The 18,393-nt window shown below is 38.5% G+C and overlaps 1 protein-coding gene across 3 annotated transcripts in view; it reads right to left on the bottom strand.

The window, feature by feature from the left end:
* NKAIN2 (sodium/potassium transporting ATPase interacting 2) overlaps nt 1-18,393 on the bottom strand; it is an 873,382-nt gene that overhangs the window by 401,266 nt on the left and 453,723 nt on the right. The window lies entirely within an intron of this gene.

Below are 18,393 nucleotides of genomic sequence, written 5' to 3'. Positions count from 1 at the left end.
GGATTACCCAATTCAGCAAATAAAAACATTCCATGCAGTGCATTCACACTAAAATATATATTTGTTGTTTATTGGAAAATCAAATTATGCCAGGCCTCTCTATTTTATCTGGCAACTCTGTAGGATCTCAAAAATATCTGGAAGTATGGCACCTCACTCTGAAGGAACACTACTTGAAGTCAAACAAAATGAACAGAGCAAGAACATTGCGGGTAAGGAAAAGATAAATACTACAGGGCATGAGTCCAGAGACAACGGACCCCCGAAAGTCCTGTCACTGCAAAATATGTCTTTTAAGTATGAGAGCACCACCTTGGAACACCAGACTCAAAGAGGTAAGCTTACTGAACGAGGCTCAGCCCTCAGCCGGAGATACCTGGCTACACAGAAAGTTCGTCAGTTGTCATTCACGGTAACAGGAGGAGGGGAGGCACAGCGGGAGTGGGGATGTGCTTAAAGTTTCTTTGATTGATTTCTGCTTTCTCCAGAAAAGAAAATCTCTTCTTATAAGTTCTGAGAATTCTATTTTGTTCAAACTATGGACAACAGCAAAAAAAAAAAAAAAAAAGATAAAAATAAAATCACCACAAAAAAAATGTGGTCACAAAAGATGAAAACTAAACCCTAATGTTTCAAAATAAGCTAAAAGAAATTACGAAAGCAGACCACTGAAAGAACAAAAGAATTTAGAAAGAGAAAAGCTCAGAAATTAGGCGACTAGACGGACAATGCCAAGATAAGAAAAAGAACTGACAGTTCTCAAGAAAGATTTAGAAAAACAAATCATCAGAAATTACAATGAAGTTAAAAGGTGTATAACCAAAGACAATAAACTGTAGGTGAATACATGGTATATAAAAACTATAAAGGGTAATAGAGGAATAATAAAAGATGTAAAATGGATTCAAGGAAATATGACATATATGGTATGTACAGGGTCCGGCAGAAGTAATACCTGCTTGAGTGTGGTTGGTAGAATAATAATATGGGTGTAATAATTTCTAGTTTTAATTTGAACATTTCACCTAAAATGTCATATGGTGTGCTTGACTATCATATTGTTATGTTATAGAATTACAGGCTTATGTTTTTGTAATAAAAGATTTTGTAATAAAAAAGGGGCATTATTTGTGCCGGGCCCTGTATTTTATATATACACAGAGAACAAGAGTTACCAAGGAATTAAGTAAAAATTAAACAAAAATATTTAAACCCCTAATTCAATAAAAATTTCTTGAAGTGTAAGAGAGCTCAATTCTACATATTAAAAAATAAAATAACTTACAACATAAAGGAAACACACGAGGTCTGTCTGGAAAAATTCCAACATTGTTAATATAACGATAATGGTTTGTGCAACATCAATGTAATCTGGCAGCCGCGGGGAGTGGACTGGAATGTGCATGTGTGAACAACAACGACTTCATGGGGGTGGTAGATGCCACTGAATGAGCATGTGTACTGTGTGGCCGTCGCACTCAAAATGACTAAGCGAGTAGTGCAATGGATCTGCGTCAAATTCTGCGTTAAGCTTGAACATTCCTCTGAGGAAACTATTCGGATGACTCAGAAGGCCACAGCTATGGGCAACCAGTTATTGGAGGCTTCATCATGACAATGTGCCCACTCATGCATCACATCTCACATGTGCAGAGTTTTTTGGTGAAACATCAAATTACGCAGATGACTTGGCTGCCCTACAGTCCAGATTTGGTGCCCTGAAACATCTGGCGTTTCCCAAAACTAAAGTCACCTTTGAAAGGGAAGGATTTCAGACCCTTAACGAGATTCAGGAAAATATGACAGGCAGCTGATGGTGATTCGGAGAACTGTGTGAGGTCCCAAGGTGCCTACTTTGAAGGGGACTGAGGTGTCATTGTCCTATGTACAGTGTTTCTTGTATCTTGTTCAATAAATGTCTTTATTTTTCATATTACATGGATGGATACTTTCTGGAAAGACCTTGTATGCCAGTAAAAGTATTATTGTTTTTAAAAAATTGCACTATAATTTATATATGATAAAATGCCTACATTTTAAGTCTTTAGTTGTAATAGTTTTTATTGTATAGGACTATGTAAGCAGCATCCCAATAAAAATAGAGAACATTTCTAGCACCGCAATGATCACCCCCAACATAAGATGACTACTGTTTTGATTTCATTGATATATCACAGTTGTTTTTTTCTAGAGCTTAATGTAAATGGATTCATAAAGTGTACAGTGTCTGGCTTCCTTCACCTCACACAGTGTTTCTGAGATTAATCAATGTTATTGCATGTGTCAGTAGCTTGTGCTGTTTTATTGCATTATATTTTATGAATACACAATGAGTTTACCCATTCATCTACTGATGGGTATTTGGGTTTTTTTCTTGCTTTTTAGCTATTATTATAAATAAAACTGTTATTAACATTCATGTGTACATTTTGTGGACCTACATTTTCAGTTTCTGTTGGTAGGATTGCTGGATCATAGAGTATGTCATTAAAAATAGGCTTAAAATAATCAGATCATTGTATTCATGTAGAGAATCATTTGAGAAAATTCAACACTAATTTGTGATTTCAAAAATCTTGGAAGAATAAGAAGAGCGGTGAACTTCCTGAATGTGATCAAGAGCATATAAAAGTACCTACAACTAAAATCATTCTTAATAGTGAAAGACTGGATGCTTTTTCCCTAAGATGGGGAATATGGCAAGAATGTTTGTTTCCACCATCTCTATTAAACATAATACTGGGAATTCTAGGCAGCACAATAACACCAGACAAATGAAAGGCACACAGATAAAGGTATGAACACAATTGTCCCTATCTGTAGATGACAAAATTATATATGCAAAACTCACAAGGAATCTACAAAAGTCCTTCTAGAACTAACGAGCAAGTTAGATTACAATCTATAAGACCAACAAATCTCATTTCTATATATTAGCAATAAACACAGAAATTAAAAATATACTACCATGTATAATATAATCACTCAAGAACCAAAATATTCAGGTGTAAATCTAGAAAAACATGTATATACTTTTTACAGTGAAAACTACGTAATGCTGATGAAAGAAATAAAAAAGTGATCTAAATAAACTGACAGACATGCCATGTTCATGGATTGGAAGACTCTATCTTGTAAAGATGCCAACTCTCCCCAAACTGAAGTAAGTTTAAAGCCTTTACTGTCCAAATACCAGGAAGATTTTCTGTAGATATAGACAAAATTATTCTAAAAATAATATGAAAATATAAAGTAATCAAAATAGCTAAATTAATCTTTAAAAAATAAAGTGAGAGAAGAGACTACCAATATTATCGTTGCAGTAATCAAGATAGTGTAGTCCTGGCAGAGACACACACAATCAGTGGATCATAATAACGAACTCAGAAAAAGCGCCACACAAATATGTCCGACTGATTTTTGACTAAGGTAAAAAGCAATTGAATCGGGAGGGAAAGACCCTTTTCAACAAATGTTATGGGATCAATTGAATATTCATAGGCAAAAAACAAACCCTGACCTAAACTTAATACATTATACACAATATTTCAAAATGAATCATAGATTCATTTCCATAAAACTTGTAGAAGATATTGTAGGACAAAAATCTTTGTGAAGAAGGACTTGGCAGAGTTCTTAGATGACATTAAAAGCATGATCTATAAAACAATGAAAAAATAAACTTCATCAGAGTTAGATAGTCTGTTCTGTGAAAAACCCTGCCAAAAGAATGAAAAGGCTTTTTTCAGAGTGAGAGAAATTGTTTGCAAACCACATATCTGACAAAGAACTTATTTTTAGGACATACAAACAACCCTCAAAATACAACATTGAAAAACTAACAATACAATGAGAAAAAGGAGAAAAGACATGAAGTAACACTTCATCAAAAAAGAATATATAGATAGCAGGAAAGCACTGGAAAAGATTCCCAACACCGGACATTAAGGAACTATGAATTAATAACATTAAGAAATATCACTGCATACCTACTAGACAAGCTAAAATTAAAAACAAAAATCAGGTGCACACCGAATTCTGGTGAGAATGTGAAAAAACTGGATCTCTCACGTGCTGCTGTTGGGGGTAGAAAAGTGCACAGCTGGTATGAAAGGTAGTTTGGCAGTTTCTTTAAAACACGCAAACAAACAAACAAAATAACTGCCTACCGTATGATACAACAGTCATACTCCTGGGTCTTCATCCCAAAGAAATAAGAACTATGTCCACCCAAAAACATGTATATGATTATTTATAGCAACTTTATTTATAACAGCCTGAAACTGGAGCCAACCTAATGTCCTATGACGGATGAGCAAACCGGGGCACATGCCTGCCATGGAACATTACTCAGTAATAGGAAAGAACGAAGTATCGACACACACAACCACTTGCATAGATCTCAAAGGCATCGTGCTGAGTGAAACAACTCAATATCAGAAGGTGACACATTATGTGATTCTAATAATACAATACCCTAGAAATAATACAATCATAGCGATGAAGATCAAATCAGCGATTGGCGGGGGCCAAGGGATGGTGGGGACAAACCAGTGGGTATGCCTGTGAGTGTTAGCTGTGAGTGCTGGAACTAGGGGGATTTTTATGGTGGTGGAATGGTTCTGCATCTGGATCACTGGGGCAGTTACATAAAACCGCACTTGTGGTAAAAGAGCATGAACCTACACACATCATGCCACCTGTTTCTGGTTTCTGGTTTCTGACGTTGTACTGCCGTTTAACAGGCTATAACCTTTGGGGGAAACTTGGCTAAGGGTGGCAGGGATCCCTGGACTGCTTTAGCAACTTGCTGGAATCTATGACTCTTCAAAATATAATGTTAAATCTATTTTATTATCTTTTCGGAAAGTTATGGACGCTTACTCGTTATAGCTAGAATTGCTTTTTAAAATAAGCACCCTTAATTTTGTTTTTAATAACACATTTTTATCTTACTAAGCAAAGAGACAAGTGTATTCTAATGAAACAGATTTACAAAGGTTTTAAGTACCACATGCCTTTGTTCACATACAAAGTGCTTATCTGTTTGTTGGAATTGTTAGTATGTGACTCTATATGGAATAACTATTTTATCATGAGATGGTTAGTTTAGATGATTGCAGACCTTCATGTGATAAAAATTATAGCATTCCCATAATGTACAAGTAAATATTAAAGCCAGAATTTAAAGGCAAAATGTATTATATTCTTACACATTTTCTGTTTCCACTTCAAGTAGTAGTTGTTAAAATGTTAAGTGCATATTAATACCATCAGATAAACTGATTTGCTGGTAACACTTCGTCCCTACATTTTCTGAGCAGCCATGTCAACATTTTCACCATTTCTGAGTGTCTGTGCCACCGAATGTGCAGGGAGTCGTCCTGCAACCCTCTGAGGAGCTGCATGCCTGTGAGGGAATCACTTAGCAATGGGAGCTCTGGTTGTTCTTTTATTGAGTGAAGGCAGTGTGACACACTGTCCTGGCTCTTCAGCGATGCTTGTTGTCAACATAAAGAATACCTGTCAAAGCCCTGGGAGCTTGCAGAAATGCATCCCCATGTAAAATGAAGATATAAAATGTATCAAAACGGTTCCTCCCATTAACCCCTTACCTTATAAGTGGAATGCTTTATTTATGATTTTAACAAAATTCTTTTAAGCACGACTATTTATCCAGATGTTTAGGGGAGTAGCAAGGCAGCCTTTGGGGTTGCTGAGGAAAAGGATAAAAGGGTCAGAGAAAATTTAAAGTAAGCAGTAAAAAAAAGAGATGAAAAAGGGATGAAGGGAAGGCAAGACTGGCGTGGTTTGAAGGATTCCGGTGGAGATATCTAGTCCAGCCACTGTGTACTTCATGAAGTGCCCCAGAAACCCCGGCTCACTGAACGTTTGGTCGTGGCGGGCACTCCAGGAGGCACTAACTTTGAGATGAAGGCCAATGCACTGCTTCATTGGCTCTCAGTGAACGCGAGGCATGGAAATGATGGCCGGTTACTGATTATGCAGTAATTAATGCGATTATTGAATCAGTGCTATGAAAATTTTCTCAGGGGCACTGGGAGCACTCATCAGGGCCCTAACTTTGCCTTGCTGTGCGAGGAAACACTCAGGTCGCCTCTAAAATCAGCAAGCTAAGCGATTTCTCTGTATTTCCCAGCTAGTGCTGCCTTTAATGCTCTCGTTTGTCATCCTCTGTATGAAAGCATTTAAGCTTTATAGAAGAAACTATTAGCTGTTTGAGAACCCACAAGCACCCTAAAAGTCTCGACTGCTCCATCAAGCTCACCACTTCAAACAAAGGACAAGTCAGTCACTGCCTCAGGGTATTCATCGACTCTCAGGGATGAAATGTTCTAAATCAAAACGGTCAACTACTTTTGCTACATTCCCACCATTCTGGCTAAATATTTATTCTCATAACAAACATTTATTGAGCCCATAAACTAGGCTGGGAGCTTCAGATATAGCAATAAATAATACACAGTTTGCCTTTACAGATCTCAGTCTACTGGGAAAGGTGAGCAAGAGGATGAATGATTTTCATATGTGAAAACATGTTATGGGGAATAAAGGGAGTAACTCTTAGTTTAGGATGAATCTTATCCTTAGGAATTCTCAGGGGAATGGCAAAATATCATTACTCAACTGCTTTTAATTTATTTTTATTTTAAAGATCTTCTGAAAAGGAAACACATTTTAAAAAATTTCCTCCTTTGAGCTGGGCTCTTGGTTTTGTGGAACTAGACTGCAGTTACGAGAATGCATTTCTTATAACATTAGAGATGAATGCCATTTATGGATAAAAATATAAATCAAAAACCTGATGGAGCAAGAGGCAACTACATATATGAGCTTTTAATGGTGATGAAAGGAGGCCTGATGTGGGGCGGTGAACACAATAAAATATACAGATGATGTTACAGAACTGTACACCTGAAAGCTGAGTAATTTTGTTAACCAGTGTCACCCCAACATATTCAATTAAAAATGACAGCTATGACTATTAAATACCACGTCACAGAAACCCCAATCACATGTACTTACTTGAGAAAACAAGAGGCATCAACTTCATACAGGTCACTAAAATGTTTTTTTTAATATTTATGAATCCATGAAATTCAAAAGCCTGGGAACTACTTGTGATTCTCGGAATGACCCAGAATAAGGTTCCTTTATGTCGGCCAGATCTGATTACTTCAGATTCCGGGTGTCTGGGTGGAAACTAGGCCCGTGGACCCTGCAGGACTACTCTGGCTTCATAGTAGACCATCTGTGGAGGGCTCTGGAGGGTCATTATTCTTTTAAGGGGAGATTTTGCCAGAATATTTTGTGGAGATTCTGGAGCAGGGGTGCCCAGTGTTGTGTGAAGAGCTTGGTTGTGGCAGAAGCTGGGCACGCCCTTTTGTTCACAGCGACAGAAAAGTGAGGATGCACGGAAACTCCCTCAACAACACAGAGCTGCTCTTGTGAAGATGCAAGTGGGTCAAAGCGTTCCCACTGATATTCCTTTCTTCCTGAAGATAATTCACTGCTTTTACAGAGCCCACAATTTTGCCTCTTACACCTGACTCCACCCCACCCCCACTGTTCACACCCTGAATTCAGTCTTTCGCTCGTCCTGTGAGGAGTAGCCATCTGAAGCTGTTGTGGGGTGGCCCTGCCGGCAGATATTGGTGTTTGGGACTTGGGGGGCCGGAAGGCTGCACTTCCACACATACCTGGGTTTTTGACAAGAAGGTGTTTGTGGCGACCTCTCTCAAGGGGATGCAGGAGTCCCAGGTGGGTAGGGTACATGCTGAGAGGCTGGCCAAGGCTCTGTTTAGCTCACACTGCCATTGCAGGATAAACACAGGCCTCAGGCTCCTCTCCTTTTGCTCCACACTTAGGGCTGCTTTACAGAGTAGTTTAAAGAATGGGGGCTGCCCTGGCAGAAGGGAAGGGGAGCATAAGCGGACACATATAAAGTATGTTGGAGGCTCAACTTGCCCAACTTCCAGAGCAACCAGGAATGGAAAAGTGCAACATGCTAATAGTCGCTTCCCATGATGCCCATATGAGAAGCTCATCTGCCCAGCTGGTTATACCTAGGCCAGAGGGAAACTCTACCATAGCCACTACTTCGGATTTACAAATACTATCTTTTAGCTCATTGGAAACAAAATTGTCCTTCCAGCGTGTAACCTTATTCGAATTTCAGATATTTGACTGTCAAACATTCTCAGAATCCATTAAGTAGTAAAGTACCGGACTGCCTGTTCTTTTTTGGTGTTCGTTTACTTTGATCTGTGTGATATTGCTGTAATCAGCTCAAAGACCCTGATTAAATGTAGCGTTTTTAGTAGCTGAATCCCCGCTATCTGTCCATTTACTTCCATGCTCTGTACAGACCATTAATTTACACATGCTGAAAAAAATACAATAGTGCAAGAGGCAACTAAACGATGAGCTAACAGCTAATACTTTAAATAAAATGGGCATATACCCAAATGTCAAAAGAGTACTGATGACTTTAGCAATTAAAAGAGTAGTCCTTTCCCACACATTTCGCAAAAGAGCAAGCTCAGCTTTGCCTCAATTAACCCAGGTTTCAACTCAAGGGCTGAAGGGTCATGAGCCAAATGGATCGTCCACAAAGTCCCCCAAGAAAGTGTAACATATTCTATTTGGTCACCTTCCTACATATTTTTTAAAGCCCATTTTTAAACTGTGGTTTAATTTATGGCTGCTAATTTCCCGACCTGATGATCTCGCTGTTACTGATTAAAAACTTAAAATGGAATGTGAAAAATACAGAATTGTCAATCAAAAACTAGAAAATAAAAGTGTGGACTTTGATTTTTTCAAAATAACAAAGTTCAGAATGAACATGAAGTTGTTCTGCCCTTGTACCCTGATGCATAATAAGAGACTGAGGGGACGGACTCAATGAAATGAAAGGGCAAGATACTTAAATGAATGGACATATTTTCTTGTTCAGCACACATCAGAACACTTTAGCACCCTCAGTTCCTGGAGGTCATGGAAAAGAAATAAAAATACCTAGGACTGAGAAAGAACAGAATAGTTTTCTAAGTAATGAAAATATTTATAGTAAATATAATGGCACAATGCATTTTCATCCTTCAAGGAGCATTAAATAAATTCTCACAAAAATCATCTTATCACCAATGAAATGTGGTAAGGGTTCTCTACATGTCTTTGAAGTCTTCAGAAATTTCTACTGTTGAGTAAAGAGGTAACTAGATCTCTTTGATTAGTTAGCTGATAAAATATATCTCTATATTTTGGGGAACACAGTGAGTATGGAATCATTGTTTGAATACAAAAAACGGAATGTGCTGAAATATTAGCTGTGACTGTAAATAGAAGTAAGGCTTGAAGTTAGATTTGGATTTAAATATGTTCTCTTCTACGTGCTATTTTCATAATTTTTGGTGAGTCACAAATTCCCCAGGCCATAGTTTTCCTATGTGTAAAGTGGTTTATTGAGGCTTATCAGTTTCCTTCTGGGGACTGGGAAAGCAGGCCATGGCTTTATACTCATCCGTTAACTCAGTTAGACACAAATGACTCAGTAGGACCTGTAGCCCCCAAATAGTCTGGATAACCTGCCCTTGCTCAAAGTAAACAAGCAAAGCACCTGTAACCACAACACTGTGTTAAATATGTATAATTGTAGTAAATGGGAAGAAACTCTAAGGAGGAAAATGTTCACGGATGCCTTGTGGTTCTATGTAAGTCCCAGAGCTGTTTTGAGCTTCAGAATCTCTTTCCCTTGGGGTCTGAGAATTGAAGTCAATAATTTGTCTTATGATCCTGGTCACACATGGTGGTAGCCACAGGGTCCAGAGTTTCTGGGCTGCCAGGTTGGTCTGGCCACAGCTGCCTCAGTCAACACTTAACGGCACCCATGGTGAGGAGGGCTCAGCTGGCATGTGGAAGGCCCTCATCTACTTTGGCACACTCCCTGAGGTGGGAATGAGCATGCTGCTCATTTTCCTGCCCTGGCACCCCAGACAGCACGGGAGACCCAGGTTCGTCACCTACCCCAATCTCCCCATCATGTCCAAGCCCTTCCCCTGGGGGATGGTACCATATCTACTTCATAATGCTCACGTGCATCTGCTTCCAACCAGCTATGAAGATGAATGAAGAGAACCTGGCTCACTACTCAGGTTCTTCCCATCCTTGTGCTTATGGCAGGAGATGGCTGAAATAAAAAACTTAGATTGGTTATGAGAAAAAAATGCTTAGTCATTTTAGGGTCATACTTTGATCATACAGGGCTAAACTGCTTGCTGTCTAATGGGGTTACACCCTATGTTTCTACATTTAGCATTATGATTCTGTCATTTTACTCTCAGCATAACTGGCATATCTGACCCAGAAATACACATTTCTTTTTATTGGGTATTCAGATTCACAGTTAGGCTAAAAAGTTGTAAGTCAAAGAAAAGTAACTTAATGTAAAGAAAGAAACTAAATGTGAAATGGACAGGGAAAAAAATTTAAATCAATGATACAGAGGGATGAGTAATAATGTGAAGATATTATCAGAATTTAAGAAACCCAAAAGTCTAACAGGAGGTCATTTTTATCTTAAGAATTATCAATAACAATTTATTGGTAGATAAGGAAAGTGTTGCTAAAATGAAAATACATAGTTTACTTCACTCTCTCCAAAGATGATTTGAAGTGAATGTCAGAAACAGATGTATAGCTCTAAAAACAAGATAAAGAATTATTTGCATTGCTCAGGGAAAGCATGGCAAATGTAACAAAATTTCAAACTTGGGGGGTGTGGATCTTATAATAAGAATAAAACATACAAACATGAGAACTAATTTATACTACATTTGTAATCTGTTTATGCTGGCCCTGTATAATATTTTCATAAGAAGTAAAGTACTATTGCTCACATTTACTATGCAGCCTGTGAAAAACTCTACAAATGCCAAAACTTTTTCATGAGGCTTTATCAGAGAAGATGGCATTGAAATTCTGAATAGAAATGATTTGTACTTAGCATTTCTCTGGCATTAGAGAAATGATTGGAATTTTTTCTTTTAATTAAAACTGTCAGCATGGAAGGATTTAAGGATGATCAGAACAAATCCAACCAGAAAAATTCATTAGCCAAGAAAGTTACAGGAAAAGTAGAAGACACTATTTACTAGTGTTATAACAAATGAGTCTACATATTAAGAATATTGGGTGGAGTTATAAACATCCTGAAGGAAATACACTCTAGAGATCTGTAACTTAAGAAGATGAATGCTGGTTCTGGTGAAGATGGTGGCATGGGGAAATGCAGTACTTGGAACATCTCACAGCCACATCCAAATTACAACTAAATTAGAGAACAACGTTATACCTGCCTGAAGTCTACCTGAACAGAAGTCCTACAACTACGGTTATATATAAAGAAGAACCTGGTAGGAGGGGAAGAGAGACTGAATGGGCTGGTGCTAGACCCACATTTGATGGTTAAAAATTAGGAGGGAAATCTCAGCTACAGAGGTCCCCTCTAAGAAGCAAGGGATCCCGACCCCACGTCAGAACCTCCAGCCCAGAGTTCTGTTACCAGGAAGAGTACTCCCCATAACTTCTGGCAGTAAAAACCAGTGGGAACTCTGGCACAGTGTGACAGAGGGCTCTAGAGGCCCAGGTGGTCCTCATACAGGGCCCAAGCATGGACTTACTCTGACTCACTCCCTCTGAGCTCCAGCGCTTGGGCAGCACCTCAAAAGGCACCAGTGACCTAAGGGAAAGAACTGAATTATCTGGTTTCAGGGTGAGGAATAGAGGGGCAGGTTTCTCCTAGACAGAAGTGCTGCCAGAGGCCATTGTTCCTTTGCTGAGCCTCCCCTCCCCCACCCCGAGAACTGGTAGGTGGGCACCACCTGATACTCCATCAACCTGGCTTACAATGTTTGCCCTGAGACCCTGCTCCACCCAACTTGTGGGCCCACCCAAGCGGTTTCCAGTGGCTTTTCCGTACAAATGGCCTCTCTTGTCTCATGCTTCAGCCTTTCCTAAAATCTCTCAAACAAGCAGCATCTGGCCTCTGTGTACTCTGTACCTCCTGCTAAGAGGCCCCAGGCCCAGCACTAATGGCAGCTGGCCTTGGTTCATAGCCTGGTGTCTCCTAACACCTCGAAGCCCAGCAGCCATCTAGCAGCAGCCATCGGTAGATCACTCTGTAGTTTGTGCCAGGCGGCCCCAGGCTGGGTGTTGGCTGACCTTGCACCTCCCAGGAGGCCCCAGTTTCAGTGCACTCAGTGGACAGCTTCAGACCATGCCGAATTATAACCCTACCACGTTCCATGAGTGACACACTCAAGGGGTGGACTTGGTGAGCACCAAAGCCTCACTGAAGCAAGTCCTGCTCCATATGGTCGCTTCCTGCACAGCAGCCCTCCTGCTATAGTTGCAGCTGGTCCTCACAGCAATTTGGCCTATGGCTCAATCTTTCCCAGTGACACCAATAGTGATCAAGACTTAACTACAACAGGACAGGGCACACAGCCCACACAGGGGCACAACTGGGAGCCCACTTCAGGCGACTGGGGAGGCTGTGCCACTGGGCCCTATAGAACACCAACACTACATGAGGCTACTCTCCCAAATCTGGGAGACAGAGCAGCTCTACCTAATACGTAGAAATAAACCCAGGGAAGTAGCCAAAATGAGAACACAAAGAAACAAGTCACAAACAGAAGAACAGGAGAAATCTCCAGAAAAAGCACTGAATGAAATGGAGGCAGGAAGACTATCACATATAGAGTTCAAAACAATGGTTATAAGGATGCTCAAGGAGCTTAGTGAGAATTCAACAGCATAAAAAAGGACATGGAAACCATAAAAAAGGGTCAGAAATGAAAAATACTTTAGTGAAATGAAGAATAAATTACAGGGAATCAATAGGAGAGCAGATGAAGCAGAGAATCAAGTCAGTGATTTAGAATCTAAGGAAGCAGAAAATACCCAATCAGAACAGCAAAAGGAAAAGAGAATTAGAAAAATGAGCATAGTGTAAGGAGCCCCTGGGACAACTTCAAGTATACCAACATTGCAACATAGAGATGCTGGAAGAAACAAGATATTGAAAACCTACTTGAAAATAAGTTTAATCTGAAATTCATAACTTTTTTCTTACATTTCTCTTGTAATTTAAAAAAAATCATCAATGTCCTTTTTTCTATTTTCATTTCCTTTTATAATTTTCAACACTATTATATCATAAAATTACTTTTCTATCCTTATGACTTTCAGAGACTGAATATATAAAATGTAACTATGCAAATTTTTGTATATGTTAATGAGACAGATGGTATACATCATAGTCTGCCTTATTTACACTGATTACACTGAGTCTATCCATCCATCAATCATCTCTTTCTATATGTTGATGTTCATTTCTGTCTCACATGGATATACATAGTTATGAGAGTGAATACACAATTTAGTGACTATTTGATTATAATTCATTCTGTTGATATTTCTTTCATGATTCTGAGCCTCTAAGATGCAAAGTTCTAGGGAAAAAAATTCACCCATCTTGTAACAAAAATATTACAGAAATAGAAATATTCTCTGAGTTTCTAATAGCTGTTTTTAGTTTAACAGGAAAATAAGATGTTTTAAATCAGCAGAAATGTAAGCAAACATGAACTAAGGACAATACATCTGCACATTTTTCCACTTCTCACTTGAATACAAGAAGGACTGGACATTGCTCAAGATGTGCATTTTTGGAGGCAAAAACAAGAACATGTAGCAGAATGGTGTCTTTTCTCCTCTGCGTTCAGTGAACAAAGAGCCAACACAGTATAATTTATATTTGGAGATTCAATACTTTGGAAAATTAATCCTCTGCCAATTCTATTCATATGCTAAGTCCTTACAATTAAAGTCATGCCTTCAATATGTTGATTCTCTAGAAACTAGAAAAGATTTTAGGCTCTTAGCAACTTTTGAACCATGAATAATTTTACACATGTCAATTGCTTCCAAAATTGTAAGAGTTTCTTCAGCTTTATGAGGTTTTCTTTTTTGTGCTGCTATCCTGAGAGAAATCATTTTTAGTGCTTTCATTACCTTCCCTGACACTGTAAATATTTCTTTCTGTAAATGATATCTGCTCATTTGCTTTTTGTAATATCCTACTGGATAAAATCCATAGTTTTATCTCTGAATTCCTGTCACTTTGTAGCTATGTGCCTGGGAAGCTTGGATAGCTTTTTTTTTTTTTTTTGGATGGCCTTGTTGATTAGTTCACAACCACAAGGTGCCATACCGGTTGATTCTGGATGTGCTAAAGTTGTTATAAATGGAGATGCGTCTACCTCATCATCTGACAGGGAAATGCAGCTCTTCCTCAAATGGAAGTTCTAGGGATTTTCATTAAGGATAATATAAGGAACATAATATATACATTGTCACTTCAGCCCTATTTAATCATATACTACATAAAGAACTAGCATGATTATTATATTAAATATTCTACATTAGAATTTTCATTTTACACTTAGAGAAACTGAGGCAAGTTCTCTATATAAATTGAAATGCTCATACTTCATGTCTGACACTCATGAGATAGCATATCTGATTAACGTATGTCCAAACAGAAGCAACTTATTGCAATGGATTAGCAGAAAGAATTCGCATGGTTTCAGTAAGGGATAGCATGGTAGTGCTCTTCCATATCCTCTCTTTGGGTGGAGACACCCACCCCCCGCTGCTGTGAAGATGGAGGGTTCACAGCTGAGTTTCTCACTGGGAATTGCTCCTGGCTTCAGGGAACTGTCTCACTCATGACTGTATCCCTTTCCAGAAGACATGATTCAGCTAGTGACTGGCTGACATGAGGAGAGAATCACCCCAACTATGGCATTGCCTGGAACAACTCTGAAGTGCTAAGCGTGCTCCAGAAATCTTTGTAGGCTGAGCTGAGGCTTCATTTGCAATTACATTGCAGCTTCTTCCTCCCCAGCCTCCCTCACTTCCTTGTGGCTATGTCTCCCAGAGCACTTCCAATTTGTCATCTCACAGTGTATCTCCTGGTGTGCCTCCACACAGCCTAGCAGAAGAAAACTTCTAAACCTTTTATTTGCAACACTTCATAGGAATGCTTATTTAGGAAATTTGTTCAAAGAGAGCACGCAAACACAAAGTGCCAAATGAAAAGTCCTGGATGTTTTGTTCATTTTCCATCACTTTGTTCTATGTAAAAACCAGGCAAATCCCTCTGTGATTTTCTTTAATTTTTGCTAAAGGATACAGAGGAAGACTTTTCCAATAGTTGCAATTGTCCAACACTGCTGGGAAACAAAGACACAAAGAAGGTACCTCACATTCTAAACAGGGTAAAAGTCATGGGTTCCTATACCCCTGACAGCCAATCAGCCTCAGCTCCTTCATCCTTACCTCTGCCCTTCTGTTCCAGCCTATTTAAACAGAAACTGAAAAGTATGAATAGCAAGCCTTGGTCTAGTTAGAGACTTTCCAGCTTTCCACAAACTCCACCTCCCCTGGGAGTTCCAAGAGAATCCCTTGTTATGATCTGAGATACTACAAAAAGGAGAGGTTGGATTCTCCTTCAAAAGGGCATTTTGGTGGCAGACTTACTGCTAGGCCCTCAATGCCTTGAAACTGGGGGATGAGGGTGGAGAAGTTAAAAGAGTTTGAGCCAGAGTGGATTTTCTGCATTGAAGATTGATATTGTCAGGTTGAGGCTACTGAAGGATCCTTCAAGAAAACGTCATATACTCTATTAAAAAGCTGGCATGAGGGCACCAGCCACACAGAGTCTAACTGGAACAATTTCAATAATAAGCATGAGAGAACATTAACACCACAAAGGGATAGACACCTATCCCTTTGCCTTCCATTCCCCTCTGATCTCCAATATACTGGAGAAGAAAGAATCCCAAAGTGGAGGGGGGAAAGCAAGCCATGGTCTTTTTCTAGTGCAGGTACTAGAATTAGAAAAAGAGGCTAATGAGGAGGATATGTGATAAATTCGATGAGTGATTGATGTTTTATACTGGAAGTCAAGCTAGAGCAGTGATATCTTAAAGAGTTTGAGAATCTATGAGATCTGTCTGAAATGTTTTTAAGTAATGGGAGATAGGAATCAGACACAGCACAATCCAAATTAATGATTGGAGAAAACTAGGTGTCCACCCAATGCATAAGAATGTTCAGGAACTAGTCATATTTCATTTCTGTAACTATGAGAGAAATATTGGCAAACTTCATTGGAGATTATTGACTTAATTTAAAAGTCTACTGTTCTACTTGACAAAATATACTAACTAAAGGATAAATTTTCAGTTTACTAAATAAATTTTTAGGTATGCATCTTTACTCTTATTTCAAAATTTTCTTGAAGTTACATGGTTATGTATGTATTTAGCCCTGGTGTACGCCAATAAAAAGTGCATGCTTGTGAAGGATTTCTGTATTTAGATATCTCTTCTCTCTAAAGTTTAAAACTAGAGGTTGTCATTAGTTTTAATTGGTTACTAGGATTACTTAGGGGGAGGGTGAGAATAAATTTTTGCTTTTTTTGTATTGTTTGCATTTTCTGTAACACATACATTTAACTTTTAAAAGTAAAAAGTATGTATATATTTTTAAAAACAGGAAAATAAAGTCAAAGGGCTAGATTTATTAGTCAGGCAATGGCGTTTTTTCTTCATGCAGGTGTCTTCAGATATTAGTGAACATTTCATGACTTTATAATTGCTAGAGATACCAATTAAGAATGGGCTCTATTGAGCATACAAATGGAAATCCACTAAGAAACCAGGCCAGACACTTTATTTACTCCATAGTGGTCCGTGTCCCTTCCTACTTACTTCTTGCTTCCTGTTTATATTTGGTTTCACATGAGTTAATGCAATAGATGTGTTTGGAAACAGGCTAATTTCCGAGTCCCCGTTTTTAAAACATGAAAACACAATCCATGATTTTCCCTTGTGGCAGTGGTTACATAAATGTCCCCAGGTCACACTGGAAGTGTATCCTTATTGGGAGTATGTGGGCACAAAGTGACAGCAGAATGGTTGTGCGAGTGGGAAATCTTTTTGCTGGACCTTTAATCTTATTTCAATGGATTTCTGTGGGGAGTTTGTATCATTTTCTGTTTATTTTCAAGCAAGATATGACTTTATCTGGGACCTTGTCCAACATGAGGGCTTCCCTGTGTTCTCGGAGTCTGCAGAGGTGCTATGCTATGTCATTGGAGTGGACTGACTGGGTGGGGTGGGAGTCAGACCCAAGAGTACAGCGGGCTCTTGTCCCTTCCTTCAGCTGTCATTGAGTATCTCCACTTCTCTTGGCTCTCTATATACTAAAACCTCTTTCAATAAATTAATGAAAAAGGAAATCAACTGTTCACATTTTTATGGAAAGAAATTTGAAAGTGTCATTATCATACAACTTTATTTTAGGAATGAGAAAACACATTTAGTTTTTGTTTCGTTATGAATGAGTGATTTATTCAAAGAGTTCAGTTCCAAACATTGTAAAAAGAACCAACACCAGGGCCAAGTCATTGCAATCGCAGACGAGTGTGCTTCAACTTTCCACACTGCCTCCCTTTTGCTGCTAACTCCTTGTTAGCATCGGTAACTAACTTCTAAGGCCTGGAGTTCTGAATATTCCTAGTTAAAATAATTGAAAAAGGTATGCCCATAAAATCTAGGAGACAAGACCGTAGTTGCTAAATAACATCACCTCTGATTTCAGTGGAGATTTTGCTTATATTTGGTAGAATAGCTACTTTTTATCAATTTTCTAATGAATCTACTCATCCTGTGAAAATTATATGGCTATGTAAGTTCACGGTGTCTTCTAAAAGACAATATTTTTAGTCAATCATAACAAATTATAACTCAGGGAGATATATTTGGTGATTTGTGAGTTGCAGATATAACCAAAAAAAATCCATAGCCCACATTCTGCTTGTGAAAACATCAAATGTATTTCAAATATTAACTTTCTAATCGCAATTTTAGGAAGAGTATAAAATATTTGTCTTATGAAATTCAAGTCTTATCACTAGTGATGCGCCAGCAATAGTACCATTATAGGCAGAGATGGCAATTCAAAGCACTTCCAATGCAGCTGCACAAATAATGAAATTAAAATCACAATGGAAATTATCTACATAAATGAAAGCACTAAGTTAACTATGTAAATCACCTTCTAATCCCATGTTAACCCTACTGAAACAGATTTGTGTCTTTCAATGCATTTTTCTTCATTTGGCTTAGTTGTTTGAACTCATTTTCGTATTTAATTGGCTGCATGCTTCTGTAATGAACACACTCGGAATACCTCCTTCCACTAAGCCCTATTTATCGGAAAGAACTTACGTTT

Source organism: Desmodus rotundus, chromosome 11 (genome assembly GCF_022682495.2).
Source record: "Desmodus rotundus isolate HL8 chromosome 11, HLdesRot8A.1, whole genome shotgun sequence".
NCBI classification, from domain to species: domain Eukaryota; kingdom Metazoa; phylum Chordata; class Mammalia; order Chiroptera; family Phyllostomidae; genus Desmodus; species Desmodus rotundus.
The sequence above is the reverse complement of the archived record's forward strand: the minus strand, read 5'-3'. Positions and strand labels throughout refer to the sequence as shown.